Genomic DNA, 13866 nt, shown 5'->3' on the forward strand with positions numbered 1-13866 from the left:
AAGCAATGTGCTCAGGGCTTGTAATTCTACTATGGTCTACCTGGCACTCAGGACCCAGGAACGTCAAACCACTATCATCCTACCCCCACTGCCAACCTCCTAATAACTTTATTCTGAACACTGACAGCCCAGTTTAACCTTGTTTCAGAACAAATTGCCATCATAATTAAATCCCAATGCATTTTTCACATTTTACCAAGATACTGCCTTACTATATGAAAGAGAAAATTAGTTTTGAAATTAAAGCAGATTGTTAACTATTTTCTCTGTAATGTTTTCATTAAAATGCCAAAATTTATTACATGTGACCTAGTCCCTTTTATAGAAAATGCAATTTAAAGGAGATAGGGTCTATGTAACTGAAGAAACATTTTGGGCAGAGCATTTTGCCTTGGTTTAAACCACAACTAAAATGAAAAGATAATAAGCATCAAACCAAAGGATTATTCGCTCCAAAGCAAATAAAGCATTTATTATCACGAATGGCCTCACAAATTCTTAGAATCCACAACCATATTATATTAAATTTCATTCAAATAAAACCAATTTTTTTTCTCCTGGCAAAACTTCAATATGTATTTTTTTAAATCATCAGCTAAACACAATGACCTCCCATTGGTGCTTGGGTTTGGTTTCCCAGGTAGCACATGTGTTGTGATACCCTGGTTATGCTGACAGAAAAGCCTTCTTTCTCCTGAGCCAAATGGGCTGAGTCACTTTAATTGATGAAATTGAGAGTGGTTCACATAGCTCTTTCAGCAAGCACTCCAAGCCTGACTGAATCCAATCCCACATGCAGAAATCCCATATGGGTGATGGAGAAGAGAAGTCATGAGCTGTTGCCATTGTTTTTTGTTTGCTTGTTTGTTTCAAGATAGAAAACAATGTGCTGTCTATAGTTAGGGATCAAGGGGAGCAAATTCAAAGCCATGTAATGAACTCACCACTGACCTGAATGGATTTCCTGAATAGATCCTTCCCTCTTCTCCAGAACCATGTATCCACCAGCTCCAGGGAAACTTCTCAGATCAACCCCAGCCCTAATCACCTTTTTCCAACAGTTATTGATTCCCTTCTCTGTGTTGGTCAAGAAAATCATAGATGCAGCTTGCCTTATAGAGCTTATTATGGCCCAGAGAAGGGTGATGTGTTCTGACAATAAGCACATGTCCTTTTCTGATTCATGCACCTGTATGTAACACCCCACTTTCCCTCCTTTTGACCCTCTTAAAACAGTCTTCGTTATTCTCTTGTGATGATTGTTTGTCTTAAATTGTAGCTATTTCTAGTCCTCCCTTCACCTCTTCTTTCCCCACTGTATGTTGTGTCCTGAGAGTGGGAACTGCTTTCCTCAGTTTGTAAAGTCAAGGAGGTCCTTGTTTAACTGAAATGAATGACTTCACCATCATGAGCCCTTGACTGTTCTATGTAGACCACTGTACTGGCCTTCAAGGGCTACTTTCTCTACTTTTCCAGCTCCCTTGGATCCAGCTCTCTCCTGGCTGCCTGAGGGATCTCTCTAAGACACACATCTGGCCATTACCTGGTTTCTACACCCTTAAAAGCATCCCACCAGCATCCTAGAGCATAACAATCCTCCCACAGCAACACAATTTCCTTACAATATGACTGCAATCTAGTATGTATTGCCTAACTTCCTACTATTCTACTTCCCCCTATCCCTGCCTCCTTGTCATCTCGCAAAAAAGTCAGAGGCTATTGCATATCAGTGACTTAACACATGCTGTTCCCTCTACCTGGGACATTGTTCCATTACCTATCTATCATGGAAAATAATTTTCATTTGGGAGGAATAAATGAATATGAGCCATGTTACTACTAATTATGATAATAAAGGCTCTAGCTTCTTGAAGTTAAAATGGGCTGTTAAATGCTTTGCTTCCATTAACTGATTTATTTCAAGGTAGCTTCCAACCACCCCATTTTCCAGGAGAATAATTGAGGCTTAGAGGGTAATAGTAATGTGTCCAAGTATACAAGTATGAGGTGGTGAAGACTGGAGTGCCTTCAAGGTCTGCCAAGCTTGGGAGCCTGGGCTTTTACCTCCTATGCCAGACAGCAAGTTGCAATTTAAATGTCACCTCCTCTCTGTAACTTTTTCTGATCATCCCCCGCCCCTGCCATGGGATTAGTCACTTCATCCTCCCAGTACTCATGGAGCTTTGAACAGGCTGCTGCTTATATTATCTTGACATTTCTTTTGTCAAGCTCTCATGCACATCTCCACCAGGGAGCAAAGTCCTGGGGGACAGAAATTGTCATCTGAATCTCTATGGCCCTCTAGGTGTTTATCACATTGCCTAAGATGCTATATGTGCTTCATATATGATTGTTGAATGAACTGGGAGAAAATAGGGAGATGAAAACGTTAGGAGGAAAAACAACCCATGGTACAAAGACCAGAACAATGCTAGAAGTACTGACTTCTGCCCCTGACTTTCTGCACAATTTTGAACAAGTACTTTCACCTCCATCCCCCACATCTGTCTTTAAAATGAAACCATCTGCCTTTCTGGCTTCACAGGCTGGTTAGAAGAAAAGTAAAATTATATACATGAAAATGCTTCAGTAAGTTTGACTATCTCATTAATTCCTATTTTTAAAGAAATAGTGTTTGAGGATTTTTTTTCCTGATTATAAAAGGAAAGCAAAATCATTTTAGAAAAAAGTGAAGCTACAGAAATGTACAAATCATGTGTCACTTAAGCAGAAGATATCAACATAATTTTAGCTTCACAACAGAGTCTCTGGGCCTGACCTCTGGGAGATCCAGGGATTCTGGTGAGGGGCCACATGTCTTCCCTCCCTGGCTTCCAGGATCCCTGATGGCTTTCTTTTTATTTTTGGGTCTTTTGACCCTTTCTCTATATTTAAGACATAGAATTTCCTCATGTTATTAAAAAATCATCATCAATATTTAATGACTGCACAAATGCATCACTGGATGAACATAGCATAAATCTAGAAAAAGGGGGTTCTGATCTTGAAGAGTCATTTGATGGCATTGATTCCTTTGAGTCCCTTTAGAAGGTCAACACCCGGGAAAGAACAGCATGGACCCTTGTGGGGGAGCCTGCTGCATTCAAGGTTGTGCTGACAGGGTCTCTCAGGATGGCTCCAGCCCCGCAAAAACATTCCCAGGGAAGGACCCTTTGTGATGGGATTTCTCCTTCAAGCTTTTGTAGCAGACATATGGCATCTGGTTTCATCTCAAGGGGGCTTTGTGCACAGCCCAGCTGTAGCAATAGCTTAATAATACTTCCCCAATCCAGGAGAGATCCCAAGTCAGGGCCACAAAATAGTTTGTCATCTGATACATAACATTTGTGTCAAAGCAAGAGAAGACTCCAGTATTGAAGGAGAATAATAATGGCTCTTCTTTACCAAAGACCTGCTAGGTGGTAAGCCCCATATGATGGGCTTTAGACATGCTTTTTCATCCAATCCCCACCATTATACCCCCATTTTATAGATAAGGGAACTGAGGAACAGAGAGCTGTGAAGTGAAAAGACTTCCTAGCTGTGGAATCAGGTCTTCTCACTCCTTAAGAAAAGTATGACCAGTTTCCAACTAGTAAAATCCTTTCAAACTCGAGACCTTGGGCCCCAACTCCACAGCCCTTAGAAAGCAATGTTGGGTGTGAGAGCACTCAGTCAATGCCCAAATGGCAGACATTCTAAAGTTTCCAAAGTTTCCAAAGTTCTCCAAGGACAAGAAAAGGCTGTCCTCTCCTCCAGTGCCAGGAAATAGGACAGCAGATATAGTGAAGTCTTACCTTTAAGAATATACTTAAAATTACTTGTTCAAAATCAGGTCTGGCTCCACTTACGGAAAGCTAAAAGGCACTGAGATATTTGGATGTAATTTCATTAGGGCGATGATGTACCAGTCATGCATTTCCTAGTACTCCTTATACAATTCCTAAACCCCATCTCTGTCTCTCCCTCTCTGGGTGCTGACAACAGCAGTGTGTTTCCTATGCTGCTTGCCACCAACTTCTCCAGGGCCTAAGCTCACCTCCTCTGTAGAATCACATGTTGTGTGTCACTGCATCACACGTGAGACTGTTATGGTAGCAGCAGCAACAGGAGAGTGCTTATTATCTAGGAGCATTCTGTCCTCATAGCAGAGGTTTGCTCAACTGGACAGACCAGGGAGGCTGCAGTAGCTGTTTTAATGAATTTAGGAACCTCACGTTTCCCTTTCATTTTCATCTCTGTGGCTCATCATGGAACAGAAGGAAGGTTGGGAGAATGAAACCAGCTCTTTTTTATGCCCCAGTTCTGAAACTTTGTCTGGAAGAATTCTACCACATAGGGCTCATGAAGTATTTGGGAATTTTATATAGGAAAGACCTTCATGGGAAAGCTTGACATGAAACAAATCTTCTCTCATCTTATTTTTTAAATCAGAATTATTTTAAAGCTAGACATTAATTTGTACTTTTCATTTTAGTTTGTTCTTTCCATTCATTCATTTCCACAGCTTGGATAAATGCCAGCACATGCCAAGTCCTAGGCCTATGGACAGGATCTTCAAAGATAATGGGATACAATCCCTTTCCTCAAGAATCTTAGTCTACTGTGGAACATAGACAGGTAAAGAGAAAATTCCATCATGATATGGTAATACTGTAATTTAAAAATGGGCAAAGAACAATGAGATCACTGAAGAAAGATGATCTTGAGGAATGAGAGAAGATTTCACAGACCAGGAGATGGAGATAAGGCCAAAAATACTGCTCCCTGTTTCAACCCCCTTACTCTTCCTCTCCATCTATTCAAATTTTCATGTTACTCAAGAACTAGACCCAATTATATGAAGTCTACCTTGATAACTGACTTCTGTGCATACATGCTATGGGTTCCTTGGAAGTTGAGATACTAATTAATTTTTTTTGCATATATACTTTAGGCCATGTACTCTTTGATATGCAATTACCAAAATCCTTTTTAAAGTAAAACTTCCCAGGGTGCCTGGGTAGCTCAGTTGGTTAAGCATCTGACTCTTGATTTTAGCTCAGATCATGATCTCATGGTCATGAGATCAAGCCCCACGTCAAGCTCTGCTCTGGGCATTGAGCCTACTTAAGATTCTTAAGATTCTCTCTCTTTCTCTCCTTCTGCCACAGCCCTGTGTTCTCTCTCTCTCCTCTCTCTCTCTCAAAAATAAATAATAAAATAAAATAAAGTAAAGTAAAATAAAATAAAATAAAATAAAATAAAATAAAATAAAACAAAATAAAACAAAATAAAAAAGTAAAACTTCCCCACCCACAGGACATAAGCACCCTCTACAAGACCATATCAAGCAGCAACCAAGCTACCCCAAGCTAATGTCGCCACCTCTTGGTACCAACTGGAATTTCAGGACTCTTATATAATGTTTCTTCTCTTTCTTAACCTGATCTCCCCCTAACACATACACATACACTTACACATACACACATTTACTATTTTAATTTTTTCAAGTTTTATCTCAGAAAAACAATGTTCCAGACATGCACAGTGAAATGCTTAAGATGGTGGCTTCAAACTCTGTAGACCTGGATTTGGATTCTGTATTCCTCCTTCCCCTGAATGTGATGCTGGACAAGAGCTCAAACGCTCTGATTACTGTTTCCTTTCTGAGAGCAGATAATAATTTTTGTCAACCTCACAGATTAAACGTGATAATGTCCTCAAATTTCCATCTCTATCACACAGTAAGCACCCTAGAAATTTTAACTGTGATCATCACCAACATATATAACCTCTGAAGAAAATGAATACATCCTTTCCCCAATTCTTTCCATTTGGTCCAGTTATTCAATAGCAATTCTCTCTCCTCCCTTACTCTCCTAGTCTAATCATGCCCTAAGGGTGATAATAGTAACACTTGCATAAGGGTAATGCAAGTAACACTTGCATGTTAAGGAAAAGAATCGTGGTTTGTATGTAAATAAAGTAAATAGCAGAAATCTTCCATTCCTTCAGCAGTGTTCATTCAGGTCATCCTATATGCCAGGGACATTGTGTTTCCTACAGATGCAGAAGTGATGAAGACATTGTTCTCTAGTGCTAGGAAGAATGTTCTCGTGACCGTGTGATGAGTACATGAGACTGGTTCATGCTGAAGAGAGCAGAGGGGTACCAACTTGCATGAGTGGAATGTGGGTCAAGATGTGCCTCCAGGCCAATACATGAAAGAAAAAGAGGAGTTTTCGAGGAGGAAGGTTTTTCAAAGAAAGGTAAGAGGAGTATGTTCTAGACAGAGGGAATGGCATGCAGGAGAATGCAAAGAAGAAAAGGAACATTCTGTAGCTAGCAGAACAGTTCCATCAATTTGGCACAAGAGCGGGAGGTCAAGAGCATAGGGAAAAGAGGCAGGCCTGTACTGGGCACACTGAAGGCCGTGGTGAGCAGCTGGGCCATTATCTTCAGCCACGGTGAGGCCACTGAGGCTTGCCCACCAGGAAAGCTCTACGTGGTAAGACCACATGGGCTGCAACGGGAAGAATTCAAAAGGGACAAGAGAGGAGGCAGTGTGTCTTGGTAGTAGCTACAGCAGAGGAAGTGGTGAGAGACAGTCATTGCCAGACCCCAGTTAGTAGCATTGATGGTAGAGGGAAGCTCTGGATTGGAGAGGCCTTTAGACATAGAACCCGGTGGTCTGCTCAAGAAAGTGGACACAAGCTGTATGTGGAAGGGGAAGGAGACTTGAGATCATTTCATACTTCCATTCTAGCTTTGTCTTCTGCAAAACCTGCTATTTTGTAAGTCGCAAGACTCCAGGCTCTTGTTCTGACTTTACAGATTCCCATAATTGAGGAGATTGATTCTAAATATATCACTGTCATTACAAAGCCACCAAGAATCCAGTGCCACTTCGCAGGTTTCTGAAAGTTGACATGTAGGTCATCTTACCAGACTGCAAGGTCTAGGCAGAGCAGCATCTGGAGCTTGGAGGTGCCCATTATTACCTTTAAAATATTCGATGCCTAAAGAACAATTTAAGGTCTTAGTGGTGTAGGAGTATATACTATGCTATTTAAGAGGAGGAACTCTATAAACAGCTTTGCCTGGGTTCAAGTCCCAGTTCCTCCACTAACAAGTTGTGTGATTATAGGTAAGTTATATAACCTCTCTGTGTCTCAGTAACCTCAGATGTAAAATACAAGTCTCTGAGGCAGGTTGAGAAGTAAGACACATAAGGTGCTTAGCTCTTTGCCTGGAAAACAGACGATTTGCTCAATAAGTGATAACTTTGTTGTAAGTATTGTTTGTTAACAAAGTGTTGGGTTGCTGAGTGAAGGTGTGGAGTCAACCAACAACTTCTGGCTTGGAACCTCACATACTCCTGTCCTAGACAGTCCTCACACCTGCTCTCCATGGGACAGGTTTGGGTGGAGGTGGCACTAACTGTCTTGCTGTGGCCCCTGCACAAGCATCTTGAAGTCTGTGGGCTCACAGTGTATCAGAGAGTGGTCATGTAGGTGGGCCATTTGCCATTTGGAAAGTGAAGTCAGAACTTGAAAAGCCTGGCTCTCTGATGACTCAGGTGTTTTCTGGAGTCTTCAGCGCTATTGTGAGGTGAAGCAGTGGAGGATGGGGCGATTACTGCCTTTTTTTTCCTTCCTTTTTGAACAAACTGCTCTGAATTTCCAGAGCTGGCCTGATGCCAGCTGCATTTACCTTTATTTAATCACTCAATAGACTCCTCTGCAAAAACCGGGGTAATTAGGCCCAAAATATATCACCCAGAGGCTTATTTTAATTACCCGAAATAAAAACTAGATCCCAATTTCAACAAAATTACCAGATTGTTCCCCTTCCAAGAATTTCTGGCAGTGTGTAAATTCCCTGGTTGATTCTCCCTGTGAGATTGTCCATCCCCAGCACTAAGGAGGCCACACACAGGGAACAGCCTTCTGTAGACCAGTCAGCAGAAGGATGTAACAGTCAGGGAAGGTTTTCTGAGACAGCCCCCTCACCTACCCAAAAAAATCTGAGAAGTTTTCCTCACACTGTTCTAAGACCTACAGGATAGCACAACAGACACACGTTCTGATGTTGGACATCCCTAGTTCACATCCCACCTTGCTACTAGCCATGTGACTTTGACCATGATGTTTTCATCCTCTGATGCTCAGTCACTCTATTCTCCCAAACAATGGGAGATGATGACAATTACCCATGAGGAATCAAAGACATGCTCCATCACATCTGATTTCCAGTCAAACTTTTTTCTTAACATCTCTGAAGATTACAATCAATGCAAAAATAAGCCTCTGTGTCACAGTTTAATTGGTAGCATGATCTCTTTCATATGGGCACATAAAATCATAGTGATTCTTACATTTGATAAAATAGGACATGTAGCACATAGAATCCATTCCCTGGTAAAATGTTAAGTTCTCAGATTATTTTTTTCCATTACTCTTCTGCTCTTATACCACAGCCTTCTTAACCAAAAATATGCAAAAGAGAATATGGGTTCTACAAGAGCTTTTGGACTGGGCTGGAAAAACACCAAGGATTTTAGTCAAGACATAGTATTTGTAAGTATCCTGCATACATCACTATTCTAGAATCTTATGCTTATGACAGACATCACTAATCAATTCAGTACTTCTTCCCCTGAACACAGATGTAGCCTCTGATTCTTTCTCAGGGGAGTACTACAGGCAGCTATTACCAATGCACCCGACCTGGCATATGAAGCAAAATCTATTTTACATCCCTGACTCAGGATCTTGGGAGATGGAAAAAAGAATAAGCATTGGCCAAATCAGAAAAGTTAAATATATGAAAAAGATCTTAAAAATGATAGAGTTCATTGCACAGAAGAAACCAAGGTCTAGAGGGGTGATATTGGCACAAAGTCACAGAGCCAACTACGCAGAACAAGTATGGACAATTTCTCATGTTCACTCTTAAGGACAGGGAACTAACTGGTGGTTGCCAGAGGGGAGGAAGGTAGGGGGATGGGTGAAATGGATAAAGGGGAGTGAACTTATCTTGATGAGCACTGAGAAATGCGTGGAATCGTTGAACCACTATACTGCACACCTGAAACTAATGTAACACTATATTCAATTATACTTGATTAAAAAAAAAATTTTCCTGTTCTCTCATCTCCGAAATGTCCTTTCTACCAAACCATGCTGCCTTTCTTAGCATCAAGGTCAAACTCCTGGGTAACTTTAGTTAACAAATGTATATCTGATTGATTAGACTCTTGGCAAAGAGAAGAGGGGGAAGCAGTCGTGTAAAAGTTTTTTTGATTTTTGTTTTTGTAAAATTTCCTTTTGCTCATTTGCCACCATCAACACTTCATTGTTTAGGCAAGCAATTTACAGAAAAATTCAGGAAAGGCTTTCCAGAAAATGATAATTACAATGTGCTGCACACAAGAAGTGATCCATCCTAGCCCTATGGTTCCTGTAATTTTAATAGCTAACACCTTTTATCACAATGTTCCTACTCCTACAAATTAAAAAAAAAAAGGCACCACTTAATCCCACATAATGACATGCCAATGACCAGGCACCCCACATCCGATCAAGGTCCTCTCAGGATTTCAGAAGTATTAGGCATGTCTGGTGTTTGCCGTAAATATTGTTTAATATTCCCAGGCAATAGAAACTAACCAATAAAAATTATATTTGGAAAATTGAAAGTGATGGTTGGAATGGGGCTCTCTCCTTCTTGTCAAATTTCAATTTGAAATTAAATTGGGGCCTTCAGCACTAAGACAGGGACTCCTGACCTCTGAGTAATTACTTTCCAACATCATTTTCTTTAATTTGGAGGAGATATTTCTGTTCTAAAAGTGCTAGAAAGGACCATTTTATGAAAATAAAGCTACATCTTGAGAAAAATCTGTTTATTCCTTCCTTCTAGTTCAGGCACATTCCTGCTCCTAGTTAGGTGTGCTTTCTACATACCTCCAATAGTCCCCACTCAGCCCTCCTGTTGCTGTAATCACACCAACAAACTCAAGAGTCATTGAGACTAATGACACAGCATGTGACTTAGAACCTCTGCAAGGCTCCTGGAATCAGCCCAGGGGACGGGAAAGTATGAACAGACAATTCCTTACACTGCGTCCACATTCCCTGAGATACGGGTTCCTGATACTGAGAGGAAACATTCTTTGAAGAAGGAAAAGCATTCCAAACTAAGAGAAAGACATACAAATACATGAAGGTATGAAACAACATAGCATTTCTAGGGATTATTTCACTCATTAATTTGCTTAACAAACATTCATTGAGGACCCATGGTATACCAGGGGCACTGCCGGAAGCTGAGGGTAAAAGAGTAAGCAAACATGGTCCCTGCCCTCAAGGGCATCCACAGAATGTAGGGAGACTGGAGCACAGAGACAAAAAAAATCACCTTACAATGAACTAAGTACAATGAATCCAATGGCTGAGGTGTACAGGGGGCTCTGAGGGCAAGCAGGAGAGCCAGGTGGGGAGGGACTGAAGCCAGATGTGCAGAAAAGAGCAGGATTTGGTGGGAGGCTAGGAGGACAGGCAGGTGAGTGAGAGGGAGGAATCAAGGGCAGCTACTACAGTTCTAGGTCAGTACTGTAAAATGGGATCCTAAATGAAGGGAGAGTATGGAGCAGGCTCCTGGGGGGCTGGTGATGAGTTACGTTTGGGGCACAGTGAGTCTGGGGTACTTGAGAAACACCCCACTGAAAGAGGTCATGGTTTTCTTGAGGGCACAGACCATGCCTGACTCATTTCTGAGTCTTCATGCTGAGTATATAAGAGGTTTTCATAAAATAGTGAATGAATAAATAAATGAATATTATGTACAAGAAACACATGTGCAAATGCTTTTTTGTGTTATTTCATTTAATTTCCATAGGAACCCTATGAGGAAGGTCAAGTATTACCCCCTTTTATAAATAGGCCTAAGCCTTAAAAGTTCTGTGGTATAAGAGAGGAGCTATGTATGGCAAGTTCACAGATAAAAGTGTCTTAGAGAAAGAAAGAGAGAGAGACAGAGACAGAGACAGAGAGAACACATGGAAAAATACTCAACATCACTAGTCATCAGGGAAATGTAAATTAAAACCACAATGAGACACCATTAGAATTGTTATAAATCCACTAGAGTTGTTAAAATCCAAAATAGTGACAATACTAAGTGTTAGGGAGGATGTAGATAAATAGAACCCTCATATTGCTTATGGGAATATAAAATGGTCACTATGGAAAACATTTTGGTAATTTCCTATAAAGTTAGATATATAATTCCCATATGTCCTAGCAATTCCACTTCTAGATTTCTACACAAGAGAAATTAAAATATGTTCATTCAAAATTTTTATATGAATATTCATAGCAACATTATTTATAATAGCAAAATGTTGGAATCAATTCAAGTATCTATCCACTAGAGAATGGATAAACAAAATGCTGTATATTCATACAGTGTAATACTATTCAGCAATATAAAGGAATTAAGTACTGATACATCCTAAAATATAAACTTCAAAAACATTATTTTAAGGAAAGAAGCCAGATGTAAAAGACTTCAAATTGTATAATTTCACTTACATGAAATGTCCAAAAAAAAAAAGCAAATCTATAAAGACAGAGATTAGAATAGTGGTGCTTAGGGATGGATGGGGGATAGAGGGGTAAGGGTGCCAAGCAGAGGGACTGCAAATGGAACTTTCAGGAATGAAAGGAAGTATTACAAACTGACTTGTGGTCATGGCTACACAATTATACATTTACTAAAACTCATACAAATTGCAATGGTTAAAATTTAAAGCATGTAAGTTTCACCCCAAAGAAAGTGAAAGAAGTAAAGAGAGAAAGAAAGAAAGAGAGAGAAAGGAAGGAAGGAAAGAAAAAAAGAAAGAAAGAAATTAAGAAAGAAAGAAAGAAAGAAAGAAAGAAAGAAAGAAAGAAAGAAAGAAAGAAAGAAGGAATAAAGACAGCTGTGTGATTTAGAAGAGGCAGGGAGGTCCCAACCAGGTTGGTGAGATTTGAGCAGCTTCCTAAGGGATGCATTTGTGCTGGACCTTGAAGACTAGATAGTATTTCAATAGATTGAGATGGCACACTAAAGGATTCCAGACAAAGAAAGCAGCATGAGTGAGAAAGAGCCAGGCATGGTTGGGCAATATCCAGACATCCATTTTGTCTGAAAAGCCAGGTGGAGAAAAGTAGATGAAAAAGCTGAGACATGTGGTTGTGGCCAGATCACAGATGCTGAGAATGGTCAGGCTAATGCATTTAAGACTTAACTGGGCACACAGTGGGAACCCACAGAACTTTCCAGAGTAGGGGAGTGTCCTGGCAAAGATTGATGGGGCAGCAGTGAGGAATGCATGTTGGAAGGGCTAGCAACCAGAGTACAGCATTAAATGAAAGGCTCAAAAAACTGGGTGTAGTGAATGAGGGCCAAACTATGCTCACATGCAAAGGACAGAGAGATGCATTGTATCAGATAGAAAGGAAAATAATAACAGACACCAGTTATTTGGTGCTTCCTATGATCCAGGCACTGTTTTAAAGAATGACTGTCCTAAAGGAGAGACAGAGAGTTAAGACCTGCTATAAACGGATAAACCAAATAGATGGATGGCCATCTTTAGGTCTAGCTCTAAAGAAGAGGCATAAAGATTAGGGAGGTAATAAAATGCTTATCTCAGGCATGTTATGGAAACCACAGACATGGAAGCTTATAACTAAATAAGATATGGTGAGACTTCTAAGGAGGAAGGATGGTAAGTTAGAAAGTGACGGAGACCAATTTACATGACTCTCTGTCCCAAGAAAGCAGGAGTACCTGGCCCTGAGAGCCCTCTTTATGAATGTCACCACTCCTTTAAATTTACACAGTGTATGGTAAGTAAACATGCATTGACATGACTAAACAGAGCCAAATGGGTCTAAAGAAAATGTTTACCCTCTGTTGTTTCTAGGGATCAAATCCTTACTTGCCCAGCTTTTGTTGAAATGACACTCAGCCCCCTGCTCTGTATCCATGAAGCAAGACTAGAGCATATCGACAATCAACATCCTAAACCTAGCTGAGATCCCAAACTGGCTTCCTGAAAGCTGAATCCAGCTGTTCAGGGCTCAGAGAATGTTTATAAATATAGTTTCTTATTAGCTGCCAACACTTAAATATCAGGACATTTCACATTTTCAGCTTCTCTTGAGAAGCTGGGAGTTTTGGCAACTATATGGCCCAGTTCCATATGGTGTCAATCAATCACAGCTGGGTAGCACTTGTCCTCATTAAATATTAGAGTCCCTGCCTGGTTCATTCACTCATTCATTCACTCTTTCATTCAACAAATACATATCAAGCACCTACTATACGCAGGGCACTGTTGTAGGGTCCAGAGATACAAATGAACAAAACAAATGAAATCTTTACATTTTGGAGCTCATTTTATCACAAGGAGAGCAAGACAATGAATCAATCAAGGTATACATATTTTTGTAGGTGGTGAAAAGTACTAAGAAACATAAAGAAGTAAGGTGTGGAGCTTGAAAGAAGATTGAGAGGTGCTGGGTATTATACACAAGGTAGTCAGGGCAGGGAAGCCTCTCTGATTTGGTGACAACTGAGCCAGGATCTGATTTACATGAGGAAATAACCCCTCAGTCCTGAGGCAGAGATAGGTCAAGCCGAGGGAACAGCAAATATAATCATGTTTTGTGTGTGGGAGAAATGAGGCAGAGGACATTTCAGGCCCTAGCAATGGTTTGGATTTTATTTTGACTGAGATGGGAAACCACTGGTGAGTTTGAGCAGAGGAGTAACATAGTGGAACATACTCATTTATGTTGGTGACTGGTCCCCATAAGCATTATTTTTGGC

At 40.5% G+C, this 13866-nt stretch overlaps 1 protein-coding gene across 1 annotated transcript in view; it reads right to left on the minus strand.

Moving 5' to 3' along the window:
* Nucleotides 1-13866, minus strand: part of DOCK2 (dedicator of cytokinesis 2) — a 417962-nt gene that overhangs the window by 221108 nt on the left and 182988 nt on the right.

The sequence above is a fragment of the Lynx canadensis genome, chromosome A1 (genome assembly GCF_007474595.2).
Source record: "Lynx canadensis isolate LIC74 chromosome A1, mLynCan4.pri.v2, whole genome shotgun sequence".
NCBI classification, from domain to species: Eukaryota; Metazoa; Chordata; class Mammalia; order Carnivora; family Felidae; genus Lynx; species Lynx canadensis.